General features: G+C 47.5%; 1 protein-coding gene across 8 annotated transcripts in view; it reads left to right on the top strand.

The window, feature by feature from the left end:
* Positions 1 to 19,647, top strand: part of SPATS2 (spermatogenesis associated serine rich 2) — a 138,673-nt gene continuing 119,026 nt past the window's right edge. For 2 of the 8 annotated variants that reach the window (XM_070052191.1, XM_017341835.3), the window contains exons 1-3: positions 2 to 142; positions 859 to 983; positions 1,081 to 1,161. The gene's annotated coding sequence lies outside the window, so the exon portion shown is untranslated. Of the gene's footprint in view, positions 143 to 855; positions 984 to 1,080; positions 1,162 to 19,647 lie in introns of all 8 variants that reach the window. The other 6 variants (XM_017341834.3, XM_070052194.1, XM_017341833.3 and 3 more) reach the window with 4 other exon arrangements.

A 19,647-nucleotide genomic window follows, 5' to 3' on the forward strand; every position in this document is an offset into this window, starting at 1 on the left:
GGAGGAGGAGCGCGGCGGCGCCCGTGGCGGCAGTGGGAGAGGAGGAGGCGGAGGATCGCCTTTCCTCTCAGACGCGGGAGCGTCCGGGGCGCGGAGCCCGGAACTGGGAGGACGCGGCCACTGCGGGGTCCGGCCGGGCCAGGTGAGGCTTGGGCTTGCTGTGCGGTGGCGGGGTCGGCGGGGAGCGGACCCGCGATGCGGGGAGCGGACTCTCGGGAGGGAAAGGGGGGAAGGGACAGTTGTTGGGGGTGGGGTGTGGCGAGGAGGCGCTGAGCCCTTTTGGGGGGACCCAAAGTGCCCTGAGGGTGGGAGGTGTCCGAGGTCCGTGGGGGCGGGCGAAGCGCCCGGGTCCGAGTTGGGGAGTTTCCAGACAAGATCGGGGAACAATGGAGAGAGGGGCTCCTTGGTGTAGAGTGTGTGCGGGGTGCCGGATTTTAAGTAACGAGGGAGAAGCGAGAAGAGAATGAAAGAATGGATCGTTTGGCATGTGAAGTGCTACGAGTTGGGGGCTACGTGGTTGTCGGGGGTCCTTGGGATTTGGGGGGGCGCTTTTTTAATGGGATTTCAGAATAAAGGCTAAAAGGGTTGTCTTGGGATTGAGGAGGGTGATGGAAGGGAAAAATGAAGAAAAGAGAGGCGGTTTGGGTTTCAGTTAAAGCAGAGAGATCCAGCCCAGGGTAGGTGGACCAGGGTCATGTCTTTCTCCTAATTCAGCCAGGGCGATTGGGTTCTTTGAAAAAGTGCATCTTTGCCTCTGGCTTTTTCCCCTCTGCCGAAGAGTACAAGCCAGCTTTTCATACTTTGATGATCATCGATAAAGCATTCCCTGTAAATACTTATTTCCTCTCTGTTCAGCAGGTTCCGAACGTCATTTACCTGTGGTTAATGAAGCAGGAGAGAACAGATCACCAAAAATATCTTGCTTTGATTGCGGGTGTTGGAGGGAGAACTAAGAGCTTGTTTATTTTCGGTTGGACCAAAAGGTAATGAATCGCCTTGACAAAAAAATCTGAGTTGTCTGTACTTTGTTAGAATTGCAGTTTCTCACTGAGAAAATGTTCGTGTACCATCTGCTCCTAGTTTCAGACTCTCGGGAGGAGTTGTGTCTTGATGCTGGCTTCAAATTACCAGGCTGTCTCATACCTTCCAGAGTGACTTAAGGTGATTTGAGAATATGGTGGGAAAGTATGTCTGGGGCTCTGCTTTTTGCATTGCCTCACTACTGGGCTGTCCAGACCAGATTTGGAATGGTCCTAAGTAGCAAATAGCTGATTTTGGAAAATTCAGTTACCATTATGTATTCATAAATAGCCCATGTTAAGCTTTTTGTTTGTGAGGCATGAGTTTTGCTGACTCATCTAAGTTTTCTGGGTACTCATCAGTTTATATTTCTCAGCTGAGGCTCCGATGGAAGCATTAGGCTAGCTTATAGAGAGGTCCAGAGATGATTTTTTCCCAGCAGTCGAAAAGTGAACAAAGCAAGGAGTGAGTGCGGAGTTCTCGCTGTGATAATGTGGCTCCCTGTGGACTTTCCGTGACTAGGCAAGGTGCTGAGTTTGAAAAGTTCTTTTATAATTATTTCCTCTTGTGTACAAGAAGAGATTCAATAATTTATTAAGTGCACAGAGCTAGTGAGTAGAGCTGGATTCAGACCCAGTTCCGTTGGACGCCCTCTTTAAAGCTTTTACTGCCTTTGCTGGTTGTCCATTCTGTTCCACCCCTATCTTGGTTGAGGGAAAGCAGCAGGAACTGGTCGAAACTTGGGTCCGATACGATAACAATGATTTACATAAAGGTTGGGTAAAGTTCTGGAAGGTTTATTGTTCCCGTGATTTAACAAGGCTGGGGTCTTGATAACAGCGCTAGCAGTGTCTTCTTGCGAAGGGAAGCACATTGAAGTTTCTGTTTAGTGTACTGAGGTAAGTGCTGTGCAACGTGGCACTCTGGTAGAAGTCAGGACAGCCAGTTGGGAAGCCTAAACCAATTAGCCCTGGGAAACAATGGAAAACTGCGTAGTGTTCAGTTGCTCTCCAAGCACCTGTTGAGCCCCAGCTTGGTGCTGGCATTGCCTCTAAATATAGACAGCATCCTCTTAGGAACCAGGAGTTGAACAGCTAGAACTGAAACAGCTGGGACTGGGGAGGAGGAGCCATACTTTACTGGCCAAAACATCAGCATAGCCCCTGGAGGCTGATTGGGCTCCAGACACTGTGTAGAATGTCTAGAGGGGAAGAAATTTTCATTTGTTGTGCCTTTGGATGTATTCCAGGCAACTGAATTCATTGTACTGTTTTTTACCTGGTTAATTGGTTGGATTGTCCCTGTTTTTCAGATGAGGCTCAGAAGGGTTAAGTAATGTACACAAAGCCAGTTAACAGTGGTCATGGAGGAAGTCTGTGTATACTCTTAAATTGCTGCTTGCAGTTTTCCGCTGTAGAACCACTATATTAAAGCTGGGAACGTCACTCTTTGAGATTCACCTGGCTTGTCTTTTCCAAGTCAGACTGATTATTTGGCTTGCTGCTTTCACTGGAAACTGGAAGGAAAAGCGTGTATTTTTCTGATTTAATTGTCAGGAAGGAGAGTCCATTCTTTATATTAACAGTTATATTGGGGTCAGTTGTTGTGGCATAGTGGGTTAGGTCGCTGCTTAGCCCATCTCAGGGCTGACTCATGTGGTTCGTGTCCCTGCTACTCTGCTTCTGGTGGAGTTTCTGGCTTTGGCCTGGCCCAGCCCTGGCTGTTGCAACCATTTGGTGGGTAAACCGGTGGATGGAAGAGCTCTCTCTCTGTCGTTCTTTTCAAATAAATAAATCTTTTTTTTTTTTTTTTTTTTTTTTTTTTTTTTTACAGGCAGAGTGGACAGTGAGAGAGAGAGACAGAGAGAAAGGTCTTCCTTTGCCGTTGGTTCACCCTCCAATGGCCGCCGCGGCCAGCGCGCTGCGGCCGGCGCACCACGCTGATCCGATGGCAGGAGCCAGGAGCCAGGTGCTTTTCCTGGTCTCCCATGGGGTGCAGGGCCCAAGCACCTGGGCCATCCTCCACTGCACTCCCTGGCCACAGCAGAGGGCTGGCCTGGAAGAGGGGCAACCGGGACAGAATCCGGCGCCCCGACCGGGACTAGAACCCGGCGTGCCGGCGCCGCTAGGCGGCGGATTAGCCTAGTGAGCCGCGGCGCCGGCCCTTTTCAAATAAATAAATCTTTTTAAAAAATTATATTAGGGGCTGGTGTTGTGGCGTAGCTGGTAAAGCCGCCTGCATTGCTGGCATCCCATATGGGCACTGGTTCAAGTCCCCACTGGATTGCAACAATCCAGTTCCCTGTTAATGGCCTGGGAAACACAGTGGAAGATGGCCCAAGTGTTTGTGCCCCTGCCACCCACATAGGAGACCTGGAAGAAGCTCCTGGCTCCTTCTCTCTCTTTTCTAACTCTTTCAAATGAATAAATAAGTAAATTATTTGAAAGAGTTACAGAAGTAATTTCTTTTTTAGATTTATTTATTTATTTGAAAGTCAGGATTACATAGAGAGAGGGAGAGACAGAGAGAGATCTTGTATCCACTGGTTCACTCCCCAAATGACTGCAACAGCACAGATTGGGCCAGGCTGAAGCCAGGAGCTGGGAACTTCATCCGGGTCTCCCACCACTTGGGCCATTTTCTGCTGCTTTCCCAGGCACATCAACAGGCAGCTGGATTGGAAGTAGAGCAGCCGGGACTCAAACTGGTGCCCATATGGGATGCTGGCGTTGCAGGTGGTGGCTTAACCTGCTGTGCCATAGCACCGGCCCCTAAAATAAACTTCTTTTACTTTTGTTTTTTCATGAGCTTTTGAAGTACCCTTGTATATCTGCAGCAGCATGAAAGTGGCATACCCACCCTTCTTCTATTCTGAAGTCTTTTTTTTTTTTTTTTTTTTATTTTTTGACAGGCAGAGTGGACAGTGAGAGAGAGACAGAGAGAAAGGTCTTCCTTTGCCGTTGGTTCACCCTCCAATGGCCGCCGTGGCCGGCGCGTTGCGGCCGGCGCACCGCACTGATCCGATGGCAGGAGCCAGGAGCCAGGGGCTTTTCCTGGTCTCCCATGGGGTGCAGGGCCCAAGCACCTGGGCCATCCTCCACTGCACTCCCTGGCCACAGCAGAGAGCTGGCCTGGAAGAGGGGCAACCGGGACAGAATCCAGCGCCCCGACCGGGACTAGAACCCGGTGTGCCGGCGCCGCTAGGCGGAGGATTAGCCTAGTGAACTGTGGCGCCGGCCTTTTTTTTTTTTTTTTTTTTTAATTTATTTGCTAGAGAGAGAGAGAGATGGAAAGAGAGATCTCATCTGCTGGTTTTACTCCCCAAATGTCTTTAATGGAAGCTTGGAGCTGGAATTCAATCCAAGTGTCCCACATGAGTGGAGGGACCCAACTACCTGAGCTATTACCTGCTGCCTCCTGTTAGAATTAGCCAGGAATCGGCCGGCGCCGCGGCTCACTAGGCTAATCCTCCGCCTAGCGGCGCCGGCACACCGGGTTCTAGTCCCGGTTGGGGCGCCGGATTCTGTCCCGGTTGCCCCTCTTCCAGGCCAGCTCTCTGCTGTGGCCCGGGAGTGCAGTGGAGGATGGCCCAGGTGCTTGGGCCCTGCACCCCATGGGAGACCAGGAGAAGTACCTGGCTCCTGCCATAGGATCAGCGCAGTGCGCCAGCCGCAGCGACCATTGGAGGGTGAACCAACGGCAAAGGAAGACCTTTCTCTCTGTCTCTCTCTCTCACTGTCCACTCTGCCTGTTAAAAAAAAAAAAAAAAAAAGAATTAGCCAGGAATCTGGCATGCACGTGGAATTTTTTTTTTGAAGATAATATTTATTTATTTGAAAGACAAGAGTTACAGAGAGGCAGAGGCAGAGGCAGAGGCAGAGAGAGAGAGAGAGGTCTCCCATCTGCTGGTTCACTCCCCAAATGACCATAACTGCTGGAGCTGAGCCAATCTGAAGCCAGGAGCCAGGAGCTTCTTCCAGGTCTCCCACGTGGGTGCAGGGGCCCAAGGACTTGGCCATTCTCTACTGCTTTCCTAGGTGCATTAGCAGGGAGCTGGATCAGAAGTGGAGCAGCTAGGACTTGAACCAGTGCCCATATGGGATGCTGGCACCAGAGGCAGAGGTTTTACCCTCTGTGGCACAGTGCCAGCCCCCTGCACCTGGGGTTTGAACCCAGGTACTTTAATATGGGATATGGGTGTCCCAGTTGGGGGGGTCTTAGCTGCTGTAACAAACTCTGAGCCCTATTCTGAGATCTTGACATTGAAGATAAGTCAGTTGGACTTGAGGCTGACGGTGAAGCATGACTGTTAGAAACACTTCCTACTTCTTTTGGTTTGTTTTAAATATTTATTTTCATTTTATTTGAAAGGCAGAGAGAGAGAGCACGAGCAAGCAGGTGAGCGATAGAGAGAGATCTTCTGTTTACTAGTTCATCCTCTAAATGCTGGCAACATCCAGGGCTAGGTGAGGTGGTATTGAGGAGTGTGGAACTTAATCCAGGTCTCCCACAGAGGTGACAGGAACCCAGGTACTTGAGCTGTGTCCTGCTGCCTGTCCTGGTGCACAAAGCAGGAAGCTGAACTTGGGAGCAGAGCCAGGACTAAGTCCAGGCACTCCGACTAGGGGATGTTGTGTCCCCAGTGGTGTCATAACCAAGTGTCAAGTGCCCGTCCCCTCTTCCCACTTTTCTTGAAACGTCTTTGCCACAAAGGTTTGGCTATTAGTTGTTCTTGCTTAGTTAACTTTTTTTTATACTGTGGTAAAATATACATAACAGAAAATTTATCATTATTTATTCTCTTAACCACTTTTAAATATGCAAATCAGTGGCATTAATTACATTCGTATTGGTGTACAACCATTGCCACCATCCATTTTGGAAACTTTTCAGTTTTCCCAAACTGAAGCTGAGTACCAGCTAAAGAGTAGCCTCTCATTCTTCCTTCCTTCCCAGCTCACACCCTGGCAGCTGCCTTTCTGTTTCTGGTCTGTTATGTGACTACTGTACTTACTTCTTAAGTGAAATCATGGAATTTTTCTTTTTTTAAAGATTGGCTTTATTTATTTGAAAGGCAGAGTGACATACAGAGAGAAACAGAGAGAAAGAGAGAGATATCTTCCATCTGCTTTTTCATTCCCCAGATGACTACGCTGGCCAGTTTGGGCCAGGCTGAAGCCAGGAGCCTGGAACGCCATCCTGTCTTTGGAGCAGCCGGGACTTGAACTGGCACTCTAATACAGGGTGCCCAGCATCAAAGGCTGTGGCTTAACCTGCTGTACCACAATGCTGGCTTCTGGCCACCCATGTGAGAGACCTGGATGGAGTGCCAGGCTCCTGGCTTCAGTCTGGGCCAGGGGAGTGAACCAGTACTCTCTCTATCCTGTCTTTCTCTCTACCTCTGTCACTCTGCCTTTCAATAAAATAAATCTCTTAAAAAAAAAAAAGTTTATTTTCATTTACTTGAAAGGCAGAGCATCAGAGAGAGCATACATGAGAGAGCATGCAGCCTTAATTGGCCACTGGTTCACTCCCCAAATCCCCTCAACATCCAGGAGTAGGATAAACAGAAGCCAGGAATTCTTTCTGGTTCTCCCATGTGGGTGGCAGGAGTCCCAACACTTGAGCCATGGTCTGCTGCCTCCCAGGGTGTGTTACTAGGAAGCTGGATCCAGAAGTAGAGCAGTCAGGACTTGAACCTGAGTTCGGATACAGGATACAGGATGTGAATGTCCCACGTGGAGGCTTAAACCCTCCCCCCCCCCCCCCCCAAGCCACAACGCCCGCCCTGGGCCTGATTACTTTTCAGAATGGTGGTGGTATTATGATGTGTTCACATGAAGATACTAACTTGGCCTTATGTATGAGGGACTCTGCTTCTTCTATTGTTAGCAGGACACTTGCAGTAGAAATGATTCAGAAGGAAATGTTTTTCCCAAATATTCATGTATCCAGTGTGGAAGTGTGATACAGAGTATGATACAGTGTGATGCAGAGGTCACTTTGGTCACACATGCCAGTGTGGCAGATCTTAAGAATATCATGTGTGTCTGTGAAAAATTTGTTCATAGTGTAGAGTGTTTTCAGTATCCTCTGCCTTCAATTGAAATTCAGGGTGCTTTTTTCATTTAAAAATATTTAATGTATACTATGAGCTGCTGGCTACTGCTTAACTTCTAGATTCTTTTTTCATTAATTAAAGTTTGTGTGTATGAGTCAGATATGGATATGTCAAGCAGGTGTCAACTGCCAGTAAGTGGACGCAATTCTGAAATGTTTCTAAAGGGTTGGAGCTGCAGACACTTAAGTTGCTGGATATTAAGGATAGCATTTACTATCCATATTCACATCTACCAAGGCAGCTTGAGGAGTGGATTCCTGGATGGGTCATCTTCTGCATAGATCCTGTAATGACTGCAGGTTTTTGCATCATTCTGCTAGGTCTGGGGATATAGCCAGTAGGTTAAAGGCAACTCCTGCAGCTGTTCCCCTATGACTAATTTATGGTTAGGGACAGATTGGAGGTTTTGCGGGATTTCCAGGGTTTATACAGGGATTCTTACTGATCTAAACCTTAAATAACTACTTTGGATTGCTGGGAAGAAGGAGAATTTTAACATTACTGAATTTGTGGGATGCCTTATTACTAGCTGTGGAGTGTGTGTGTGTGTTCTGTTTTTTTTTTTTTTTTTTTTTTTCCAAGATTTATTTTATTTATTTGAAAGGCATTGTTACAGAGGGGCAGAGGCAGAGAGAGGTCTTCTATCCACTGGTTCGCTTCCCAGATGGCTACAACAGCCGGAGCTGTGCTGATCTGGAGCCAGGAGCTTCTCCCACACAGCTGCAGGGGCCCAAGGACTTGGACCATCTTCCACTCCTTTCCCAGGCCATAGCAAAGAGCTGGATTGTAAGTGGAGCAGCTGGGACTCGGACCGGCACCCATATGGGATGCCAGCACTGCTGATGGTGGCATTGCCTGCTATGCCATAGTGCTGGCCCCGTGTGTGTTCTTTAGAATTGGCTAAAGGATATTGGGATTGAGGAGAAGGAGGTTTATGATGGGCCATTATATAAGGCGTCTTCAAAAAGTTTAGGGAAATGTATACTATGAAAAAACTATCCATGGATTTCAAAATGTTTTGCACAAAAGTAAACTTATCTTTTAATTCTGTTATCCACTAACTTTTTGAAATACCCCTATACGATTGTGTCTGAGTGAGGAGAGGTAAGTCAGTGTGTATTCTTGAAGGTACTGCCAATGATAATACTTCTTATTGAGCTGAATAGGACTGAAGAGACCAATTTGTAAAACTGGCAGTCTTTCCTATCTTGAGCACATGTGGTCTGTCCAGCAATAAAAGATTTGTTACTGTTGTCAGGCTCCTTTCATTTGTAGAGCAGTACTTTTCCTTAAATTATCCACTTGGTTTCTGATTATAGCATGTCACTGTGGTTAGCCCATTGCTGGCCTCACTGTCAAATTGATTCGAAACATGGCTTAGTGTTTGGATGATGCGACTCTTCTGTTTTCCTTGTTTGGTTCTCCTCTTTTCTTTTTTTTTTTTTAAGATTTATTTTATTTATTTGAAAGACAGAGTTGCAGAGAGAGGTAGAGCCAGAGAGAGGTCTTCCATCTGCTGCTTCACTCCCCAAATGACCACAACGACCAGAGCTGAACAGATCTGAAGCCAGGAGCCAGGAGCTTCCGCTGGGTCTCTGACACAGGTGCAGGGGTCCACGTACTTAGTCCATCTCTCACTGTTTTCCCAGGCTACAGCAGAGAGCTGGATTTGGAGAAGAGCAGCTGGGTCTAGAACCGACACCCATAGGATGCCAGTGCTACAGGCCGTGGCTTTAACCCTCTGTGCCACAGCGCCGGCCCTGGTTCTCCTCTTAGATTTCATAGTAAATTGCCTTCATAACCTACATGCACATTCTGCACAAGGATCTCATCCAAAGAGTCTCCATCATCTTTGGCATAAGCAGTGGCACTTATCTGTAATATAGGATTGTTCCTGAATGGTAGGTTTTACAAAGTCACAACAGAGCAAGGTGAGCCGTTTAACTGAGACCTGAATTTGATGTTTTGTTCTGACTAGTTAGCAGTCAGCACACACTAGGTTTCTTGAAATCATCATTTAATTTGTTGTTGACTGGGGCTGGCGCTGTGGAGTAGTGGGTAAAGCTGCTGCCTGCAGTGCCAGCATCACATATGGCTCCGGCTTAAGTCCTAGCTGCTCCAATTCCGATCCAGCTCTCTGCTATGGCCTGGGAAAGCAGTGAAAGATGGCCCACGTCCTTTAGCCCCTGTACCCATGTGGGAGATCTGGAAGAAGCTCCTGGCTCCTGACTTCTGATCAGCGCAGCTCTGGCTGTTGTGGCTAACTGGGGAGTGAACCAGCGGATGGAAGACCTCTCTCTCTCTCTCTGCCTCTCCTTCTCTCTCTGTGTAGCTCTGACTTTCAAATAAATAAATAAATCTTTTAAAAAGATTTGTTGTTGTTGACAGTGTTTCAAAAAAGAGTTAGATAATCTTTTTTCACCTCTCTAATATTCAAAGGTTGTATTTTATGTAGGAATTTTATTTTATTTTTATTTATTTATTTTTAAACATTTATTTATTTATTTGGAAGTCAGAGTTACACAGAGAGGAGATGCAGAGAGAGAGAGAGAGAGAGAGAGAGAGAGGTCTTCCATCCAATGGCTCACTCTCCAGATGGCCGCAATGGTCAGAGGCGCGCTGATCCAAAGCCAGGAGCCAGGAGCTTCTTCCGGGTCTCCCATGCGGGTGCAGGGGCCCAAGGACTTGGACCATCTTCCACTGCTTTCCCAGGTCCTAGCAGAGAGCTGGATTGGAAGTGGAACAGCTGAGTCTTGAACCGGCACCCATATGGGATGCCGGCACTTCAGGCCAGGGCATTAACCCGTTGCGCCACAGCGCCGGCCTCTATTTTATTTTATTTATTTATTTATTTTGACAGGTAGAGTGGACAGTGAGAGAGAGAGGCAGAGAGAAAGGTCTTCCTTTGCCATTGGTTCACCCTCCAATGGCCGCCGTGGCTGGTGCGCTGCGGCCGGCGCACCGCACCTATCCGAAGGCAGGAGCCAGGTGCTTCTCCTGGTCTCCCATGGGGTGCAGGGCCCAAGCACTTGGGCCATCCTCCATTGCACTCCTGGGCCACAGCAGAGAGCTGGCCTGGAAGAGGGTCAACCGGGACAGAATCCGGCGCCCCAACCGGGACTAGAACCCGGTGTGCCAGCGCCGCAAGGCAGAGGATTAGCCTACTGAGCCGCGGCGCCGGCCTCTATTTTATTTTTAAAGGCAGAGAGACAGAGAGAGAGAGAGGGAGAGAAAGAGATCTTCTATTCATTGGTTCACTCCCCAAATGGCCCCAAAGGCCTAGGCTGGGTGAGGCCAAAGCCAAGAGCCCACATCTCCATCTGGTCTCTCCCTTGGGTGGCCCAAGCACTTCTGCAGCTTTCCAATGTGTGTGAGTAGGGAGCTGGATCAGAAGTGGAGCTTCTGATATGGAATGCTGGCATACCAAGTGGTGGCTTTTAATTGCTGTGCCACAATGCAAACCCTGTTATGTAGGAATTTTAAAAGTTGCTGTTTGACATTTGTTATTAGTCTGAGAGCGCTTAATGCAATGGTGATCCCATGATCCTGTGAATTTGACTATGTAATATTACATAATATAATTTGGGAGAACAAGAAACAAAGCAACCACAATTGTTACTGAAAGTATGTTTGATAATCTAGCCTTATGAAATAGAAGAAGCTCCCCAAAACGGAGGACTATTTGTACCTTTGTCCTGATTACTTACTGCCCGAAATTCTGACATCTCAGTAATATTAAATAGAATTATTATTATTAGTGTTATTTATTTTTTAAAGATTTTATTTATTTATTTTTTAAATATTTTACTTATTTATTTATCTGAGAGGTAGGGTTACAGACAGTGAGAGGGAGAGACAGAGAGAAAGGTCTTCCTTCGTTGGTTCACTCTCCAAATGGCTGCTATGGCCAGAGCTACACCGATCCGAAGCCAGGAGCCAGGAGCTTCTTCCAGGTCTCCCACGTGGGTGCAGGGGCCCAATGACATGGCCCATCCTCCACTGCTTTCCCAGGCCACTGTAGAGAGCTGGACTGGAAGAGGAGCAGCTGGGGACTAGAACCAGCACCCACGTGGGATGCCAGTGCCTCAGACCAGGGCTTTAACCTGCTGTGCCACAGCGCTGGCCCCTATTATTATTATTTTTTAAAAATATTTATTTTAAAGAGTTATACAGAGAGAGGAGAGGTAGAGAGAGAGGGGTCTTTTATCCGCTGGTTCACTCTCCAATTGGCAGCAATGGCTGGAGCTGCACCGATCCGAAGCCAGGAGTTTCTTTTGGGTCTCCCATGTGGGTGCAGGGGCCCAAGGACTTGGGCCATCTTCCACTGCTTTCCCAGGCCATAGCAGAGAGCTAGATTGCAAGTGGAGTAGCTGGGACTCGAACCGGCGCCAATATGGGAAGCCAGCACTGCAGGTGGTGGCTTTATCTACTACGCCACAGCACTGGCCCCTTAAATAGAATTATATTCAGTTTTTACATGAGTGCATTTTTGCTTGGGTAATAAAGCTGAGAACACATGATCCTTTCACACTCTACTGGCTAATCATTTCCATTGTGTGATAGTCTAAGTATATTATTAACTTTCTTGGCAACTGAAGTTTTTGATGCCTGGAATGGTGTTGGTTATGATCAGGGCCTTACTGATGGTATAGTTGTAATATTGCCAGTATTTTTCTTTAATTTATTGTTAAAATAGAGAAGTTGTATAACATGTTAGTTAATAGCACAAGGCATTAGGTGAACAAATAGAGCTTTGGATCTGCTCTTCTGTCCCCTGCCTCTCTGGTCTTGGTCAGGTTATTTAATTTTCCTGAGCCTATTTTCTGTATCTGTATTGGGTGCTATAGAACCTCCACTATAAAGTTGTCATGACTGTTGGATTTTTTTTTTTTTTTTAAGATTTATTTTATTCATTTGAAAGAGTTAGAGAGAGAGGTAGAGACAGAGAGAGAGGTCTTCCATCCGCTGGTTCACTCCCCAGATGGCTGCAACGGCCGGAGCTGCGCCGATCTGAAGCCAGCACACGGGTGCAGGGGCCTAAGGACTTGGGCCATCTTCTGCTGCTTTCCCAGGACATAGCAGAAAGCTGGATCGGAAGAGGAGCAGCCGGGACTAGAACCGGCGCCCATATGGGATGCCAGCGCTGCAGGTTGGGGCTTTAACCTGCTGCACCACAGCACCGGCCCCTGTTGGATTTTTTTTTTTTAAGTGAAATTCACATAATATAAAATCAACCACTTCATGTTTGCAACCATCACTATCTGGTTCCAGAACTTTTTCGTCACTCCTGAAATAGACCACATACCCATTGAACATTGACTCCTTGTTCCCACCACCCGCAGTCTGGCAATCACTAGTTTTCTTTGTTTCACTGTGCTCTAGCATGCTTTGGAAATTTTAAATAAATGGAGTCATATAACATATGACTTTTTGAGTCCTGCTTCTTTCCCTGAGCGTACTGTTGAGGTTTATCCTCATTGTAGCATATATCAGAATATCATTTTGTTTTATAGCTGAATACTGTTCCATTGTATGGATAGATCACATTTTATTTACTTTTTATAAGATTTATTTTAGGGAACTGAAGCAACAGGTTAAGCCGTTGTGATGCTGACATCTCACATTCTAGCACCTATTCGAGTCCTGGCTATTCTGCTTCTAATCTGGCTCCCTGCTAATGAGCCCAGGAAAGCAGCCAAAGATGGCCAAGTACTTGGACCCCTGCCACCCATATTGGAGACCTAGATGGAGCTCTAGGCTTCTTGCTTCAGCCTGGCCCAGCTCTGGCTATTGTGGCTATCTTTAAAGAAAAAAAAAGATTGATTTATTTACTTGAAAGGCAGAGTTGCAGAGAGAGAGGGAGAGACAGAGAATCTTTGTCCACTGGTTCACTCCCCTGATGGCCACAACATGGGCTGAGGCCAGGATTCAGGAGCTTCATCCAGATTTCCCACATGGGTGGCAGGAGCCCAAGCTCTTGGGCCATCTTTGGCTGCTTTCCCAGGCCATTAGCAGTGAGCTGGATTGGAAGTGGAGCAGCCAGGACATGAACTGGCGTCCATATGAGATGCCAGTGGTGGCTTAACCTGGCATGCCACAGTGCCATCCCCAAATAAATCTTTAAGAAAACTTATTTGGAAATAATTTTAGACATGCTGAAAAGTAAAGACAGTACAGAAAGCTCCCATATGCTATTCCTTAGCTTTTCCTAATGCTAACATTTTTTATAGCCAAAGTGCATTTATCAGAACTAAGAAATTAACACTGGTGTCATACTTTATCTGGATTTTTCCCACTTTCCCCACTAATGTTCTGAAATTTTCAGAATCCACCGTATCTCTTTAGTCTCCTTCAGTCTATGACAGTTTATCAGTCTTTTCTGTTTCCTTCCTCCCTCCCTCCTTCCCTTCTTCCCTCCCTCCATCCCTTCCTCCCTTCTTTCCTTCCTTCCTTTTTTTTTTTTTTATTAGCTAGATACTTAAATAATATGGGGTGGTGTTTTGTAGGATATTTTTCAGTATGATAGGTTTGTGTGTGTATTTTTTTTTTAATTTTTTTTTTTTTTTTTTGGACAGGCAGAGTGGATAGTGAGAGAGAGAGACAGAGAGAAAGGTCTTCCTTTGCTGTTGGTTCACCCTCCAATGGCCGCCGCAGCCAGCGCACTGCGGCCGACGCACCGCGCTGATCCGATGGCAGGAGCTAGGCACTTCTCCTGGTCTCCCATGGGGTGCAGGGCCCAAGGACTTGGGCCATCCTCCACTGCACTCCCTGGCCACAGCAGAGAGCTGGCCTGGAAGAGGGGTAACCGGGACAGAATCCGGCGCCCTGACCGGGACTAGAACCCGGTGTGCCGATGCCACAAGGCGGAGGATTAGCCTACTGTGTGTGTGTATTTTAAGATTTATGCCGGTGCCGCGGCTCAATAGGCTAATCCTCTGCCTAGCGGCGCCGGCACACCGGGTTCTAGTCCCGGTCAGGGTGCCAGATTCTGTCCCGGTTGCCCCTCTTCCAGGCCAGCTCTCTGCTGTGGCCTGGGAGTGCAGTGGAGGATGGCCCAAGTGCTTGGACCTGCATCCCATGGGAGACCAGGAGAAGCACCTGGCTCCTGGCTTCGGACCAGTGCGGTGTGCCGGCTGCAGTGCGCCTGCCACAGCGGCCATTGGAGGGTGAACCAACAGCAAAGGAAGACCTTTCTCTCTCTCTCTCACTGTCCACTCTGCCTGTAAAAAAAAAAAAAAAAAAAAAAAAAAAAAAAGATTTATTTATTTATTTGAAAGTCAGAAGCTGGCACTGTGGCGTAGAGGGTAAGGTTGCTGCCTGCAGTTCAAGTCCTAGCTGCTCCACTTCTGATCCAGCTCTCTGCTATGGCCTGGGAAAGCAGTGGAAGATGGCCCAAGTCCTTGGGCCCCTGTACCCATGTGGGAGATCTGGAAGAAGCTCCTGGCTCCTGGCTTCAGATCAGCTCAGCTCTAGCCATTGTGGCCATCTGGGGAGTGAACCAGTGGAAGAAAGATATCTCTCTCTCTCTCTCTCTCTCTCTGCCTTTCCTCCATCTCTGTGTAAATCTGACTTTCAAAAAATTCTTTAATCTTTAAAAAATTTTTTTTAATCTTAAAAAAAAGCAATTGAGCAATATCTATGTTCAAAACAAACAAACAAACAAACAAAAAGGGTGACAGGGAGAAAGGGAGAGATTTTCCATCCCCTGGTTCATTCTGCAGTGGTAACATCCAGATCTGGGCCAAGCTGAAGCCAGGAGCCAGAAACTTTCTCCTGATCTCCCACGTGGGTAGTAGGGGCTCAAGTACTTGGGTCATCTTCTGTTGCCTTCCTAGGCACCTTAGCAGGAAGCTCGATCTGAAGCAGAGTGGTTGGTACTTGAACCAGCATGTTGATGTGAAATGCTGGCATCACAAGCAGCAGCCTAACCTGCTCCATGATATCAGTCCCTGATGATAAGTTTGACTGATAACTTTCTCATGATCAGACTGAGATGGTGGATCTTTTTTTTTTTTTTTTTTTAAGATTTATTTACTTAGTTGAAAGAGTTATATATAGAGAGGGAAAGACACACATACACAGATCTTCTGTCCACTGGTTCTCTTCCCAGATGGTCACTACAGCCAAGGCTAGGCCAGACTGGAGCTAGGAACCTGGAGCTTCTTCAAGTCTTCCAAGCAGGAACTTAAGTGCTTGGGTCATCTTCCACTGCTTTTCCAGGCACGTTAGCAGGGAGCTGGATTAGAAGTGGAGTAGCTGGGACTTGAACCGACACCTGTATGGGATGCTGGCATGATAGGCGGTAGCATTACCTTCTGTGCCAGAGTGTTGGCCCTGAGATTGTAGATTTTTTTTTGACAGGCAGAGTTAGACAGTGAGAGAGAGAGAGAGAGAGAGAGAGAGAGAGAGAGAGAAAGGTCTTCCTTTTCCATTGGTTCTCCCCCCACAGATGGCTGCTATGGCCGGCATGCACTGCGCCAATCTGAAGCCAGGAGCCAAGTGCTTCCTCCTGGTCTCCCATGCGGGTGCAGGGCCCAAGCACCTGGGCCATCCTCCACTGCCTTCCTGGGCCACAGCAGAGAGCTGGACTGGAAGAGGAGCAACCGGGACAGAATCCGGCGCCCCAACCAGGAATAGAACCCAGAGTGCCAGCGCCGCAGGTGGAGGATTAGCCTAGTGAGCCGCGGCACCAGCCGAGACTGTAGATTTTTAAGAATACCATAGAGGTGATGTTCTCTTTTCAGCCTGTCATATCAGGTACTGAGTGATGTCAATATCCCTTGTGACTGGTTATGTTGACTTTTGATTTTAAGTGTTGTCTGCCAGCTCTCTTCATTGCAGAATTTCTGCTTTTCTTTTTCTTTTTATTGTTTTAAGATTTATTTATTTGAAAGGCAGAATTACAAAGAGTCAGAAGCAGAGAGAGAGAGAGAGGACTCCATCCACTGGTTCACTCTCCAAATGGTCTCAAGGGCTGGAGCTATGCAGATCCAAACAGGAGCCAGGAGCCTCTTCTGGGTCTTCCACACGGGTGCAGGGGCCCAAGGACTTGAGCCATTTTCCATTGCTTTCTCAGGCCACAGCAGAGAGCTGGACTGGAAGTGGAGCAGCCAAGGCACGAACCTGCACCCAAATGGGATGCTGGCACTGCAGGCGTCGGCTTTACCCGCTATACTACAGTGCTGGCTCCTCTACTTTTCTATAATCTATTTCTTTCTTTCTTTTAATATTTTTTATTTATTTGAAAAACAGAGAGAGAGATATTTCTTCCTCTTGTTTACTCCCAAAATAGCCTTAATGGCCGGAGCTGGGCCGATCCAAAGCTAGGAGCCAAGAGCTTCTTCAGGGTCTCCCACATGGTTATAGGGAGCCAAGTACTTGGGCTATCTTCTACTGCTTTCCCAGGTACTTAAGCAGGGAGCTGGATCAGAAGTGGAGCAGTGAGGACTCGAACTGTTGCCCATATGGGATGCTGGTGCTGCAGCATTCCAATCTGTCTTAAAAAGCTAGCTATGAAATCCAGCTCCGCTCCCTGGAGGGAGACGTATCAAAGGATTTATGGGCATATGTTAAAGCCACTATAGTAATTAGTAAATATTTTGTGGAGAGATTTTGAAGCTATGAAAATACAGTGTTTTTCCTTAAAAATTCCACCCATTAATTTTTTTTTTTGACAGGCAGAGTTAGTGACAGAGAGAGAGAGAGAGAGAGAGAGGTCTTCCTTTTTCTGTTGGTTCACCCCCCAAATGGCTGCTAGGGCTGGCGCGCTGCATCGATCCGAAGCCAGGAGCCAGGTGCTTCCTCCTGGTCTCCCATGTGTCCACCCCTTAATTTTAACATTCATCAGTGGATCATACTGTAGCAGTTAACTTGGTGTTCTAATGGTAGTTTCCTATATCTCTTATTATTTCTTTCTTTATTAATTGAAATGATTCTGTAAGGAGAGTTGTATATTCTCCCTCATATAAAATTTTTATTTATTTGCATGACAGAGAGACAGTAGGATACAGAGAAAGTACCCATCTGATATTCATTCCCTAAATGCCCACAACAGCCAGGGCTGTGCTGGGCTGAAGCTGGGAGCCAGGAACTCAATCCAGGTCTCCCACTGGGGTGGCAGGGGCCTGCTGGCAGTTGGGATTGGGACTAGACCCAGGACAGGAACCCTTGCACTCTGATGTGGGAAGCGGAATGTGAACTTCTAGGCCAAATGTCTGTTTGTCATTTATTTTATGTAGCAGTTTATTTGCATCAATATGGACTAATGGGTATTTATTTTATTCTTTGAGTCATAATGTTTTCTGTTTTGTTGTTCATCAGATTAAAAAAAAGAAAAGCCTACCAATTTGAACTCCTACCAGTAGATAATGAACTTATATGCTCACTAACATTGCCTTAACTGTAAATTAAAACACTTTTCTTTTCCCCGAGTAGATATCAGGCTGAGTTTGGTTTATATGTTTTTGGACTATTTGTATGTTTTTTTTTTGTTTTGTTTTGTTTTGTTTTTAATTTTTTTGACAGGCAGAGTGGACAGTGAGAGAGAGAGACAGAGAGAAAGGTCTTCCTTTTGCCGTTGGTTCACCTTCCAATGGCCGCCGTGGCCGGCGCGTTGCGGCCGGCGCACCGCGCTGATCCGATGGCAGGAGCCAGGAGCCAGGTGCTTTTCCTGGTCTCCCATGGGGTGCAGGGCCCAAGCACCTGGGCCATCCTCCACTGCACTCCCAGGCCACTGCAGAGAGCTGGCCTGGAAGAGGGGCAACCGGGACAGAATCCGGCGCCCCAACCGGGACTAGAACCTGGTGTGCCGGCGCCGCTAGGCGGAGGATTAGCCTAGTGAGCCGCGGCGCCGGCCCTTATTTGTATGTTTTTGATAATTACCTTTTCATATACTTTGACCATTATTTAGTTGTTATTTTTCTTTTGTTTTATAGAAATATTTTTTATGCTGTTTATTTATTTATTTACTTTTTGACAGGCAGAGTTAGACAATGAGAGAGAGAGAGAGAGAGAAAGGTCTTCCTTCTGTTGGTTCACCCCCCAAATGGCCACTATGGCTGGCACGCTGCGCCGATCTGAAGCCAGGAGCCAGGTGCTTCCTCCTGGTCTCCCATGCGGGTGCAGGGCCCAAGTACTCGGGCCATCCTCCACAGCCTTCCCGGGCCACAGCAGAGAGCTGGACTGGAAGAGGAGCAGCCGGGACAGAATCCGGCGCCCTGACCAGGACTAGAACCCGGGGTGCCAGCGCCGTAGGTGGAGGATTAGCCTAGTGAGCTGCAGCGCGGGCCTGTTTAATTTTTTTTAACCTTTAGGCAGATGATATTTTTTCTTGCCTTTTTAAAATTGGGGAGTAGTATGCTTATTGTAAAACAAGTGATAAGTGAAAGTGTCCTAGGTCCTGTGCTGTGGTGTAGTGTAGGGATCTCATATGGGCGCCAGTTTGAGTCCCAGCTCCTCCACTTCCAATCCAGCTCTCTGCTATGGCCTGGGAAAGCAGCCAAAGATGGCCCAAGTCCTTGGGCGCCTGCACCCATGTGGGAGACCTGGGAGAGGCTCCAGGCTCCTGGCTTCAGATGAGTCTAGTTCTGGCCATTGTGGCCATTTGGGGAATGAACCAGTTGATGGAAGACCTCTCTCTCTTCTCTTTCTGCCTCTGCCTCTGCAACTCTACCTTTAAAATAAATAAATAGGCCGGCGCCGTGGCTCACTAGGCTAATCCTCCGCCTAGCGGCGCCGGCACACTGGATTCTAGTCCCGGTCAGGGCGCCGGATTCTGTCCCGGTTGCCCCTCTTCCAGGCCAGCTCTCTGCTGTGGCCAGGGAGTGCAGTGGAGGATGGCCCAGGTGCTTGGGCAACCTGCACCCCATGGGAGACCAGGAAAAGCACCTGGCTCCTGGCTCCTGCCATCGGATCAGCGCGGTGCGCTGGCTGCGGCGGCCATTGGAGGGTGAACCAACGGCAAAGGAAGACCTTTCTCTCTGTCTCTCTCTCTCTCTCACTGTCCACTCTGCCTGTCAAAAAAAATAAATAAATAAAAAAAATAAAAAAATCTTTTTTTTTTTTTTTTTTTAAAGAGAGAAAGTGTTCCCACCCTTCAGTCCCATTCCCTGTACAGGCCAATGGATTGGTATTTTTCTTTCCAGAACTTCTGAATAGGTGTACACATAATTATGTTTGGGTTTGTAGGTGCATACATGTATCTTATATAAATATAAAAGCATATATAAATAGGCTTTTTGATAAAAATAGGATCATATAATATTAGTTTCACAATATTTGCTTTTTTTTTTTTTAAGATTTATTTATTTGAAAGAATCACAGAGCGAGAGCGAGAGAGAGAGAGAGAAACTCCCATCTGCTGATTCACTCCCCAGTGGCTGCAACTGCCAGGCCTAGGCCCAGACCAGGCCGAAACTAGGAACCTGGAGCTTCTTCCGGGTCTCCCACATGGGTGCAGGGGCCCATGCACTTGGACCATCTTCCACTGCTTTCTCAGGTGTATTAGC

This window comes from Oryctolagus cuniculus, chromosome 11 (assembly GCF_964237555.1).
Source record: "Oryctolagus cuniculus chromosome 11, mOryCun1.1, whole genome shotgun sequence".
Taxonomy (NCBI): Eukaryota; Metazoa; Chordata; class Mammalia; order Lagomorpha; family Leporidae; genus Oryctolagus; species Oryctolagus cuniculus.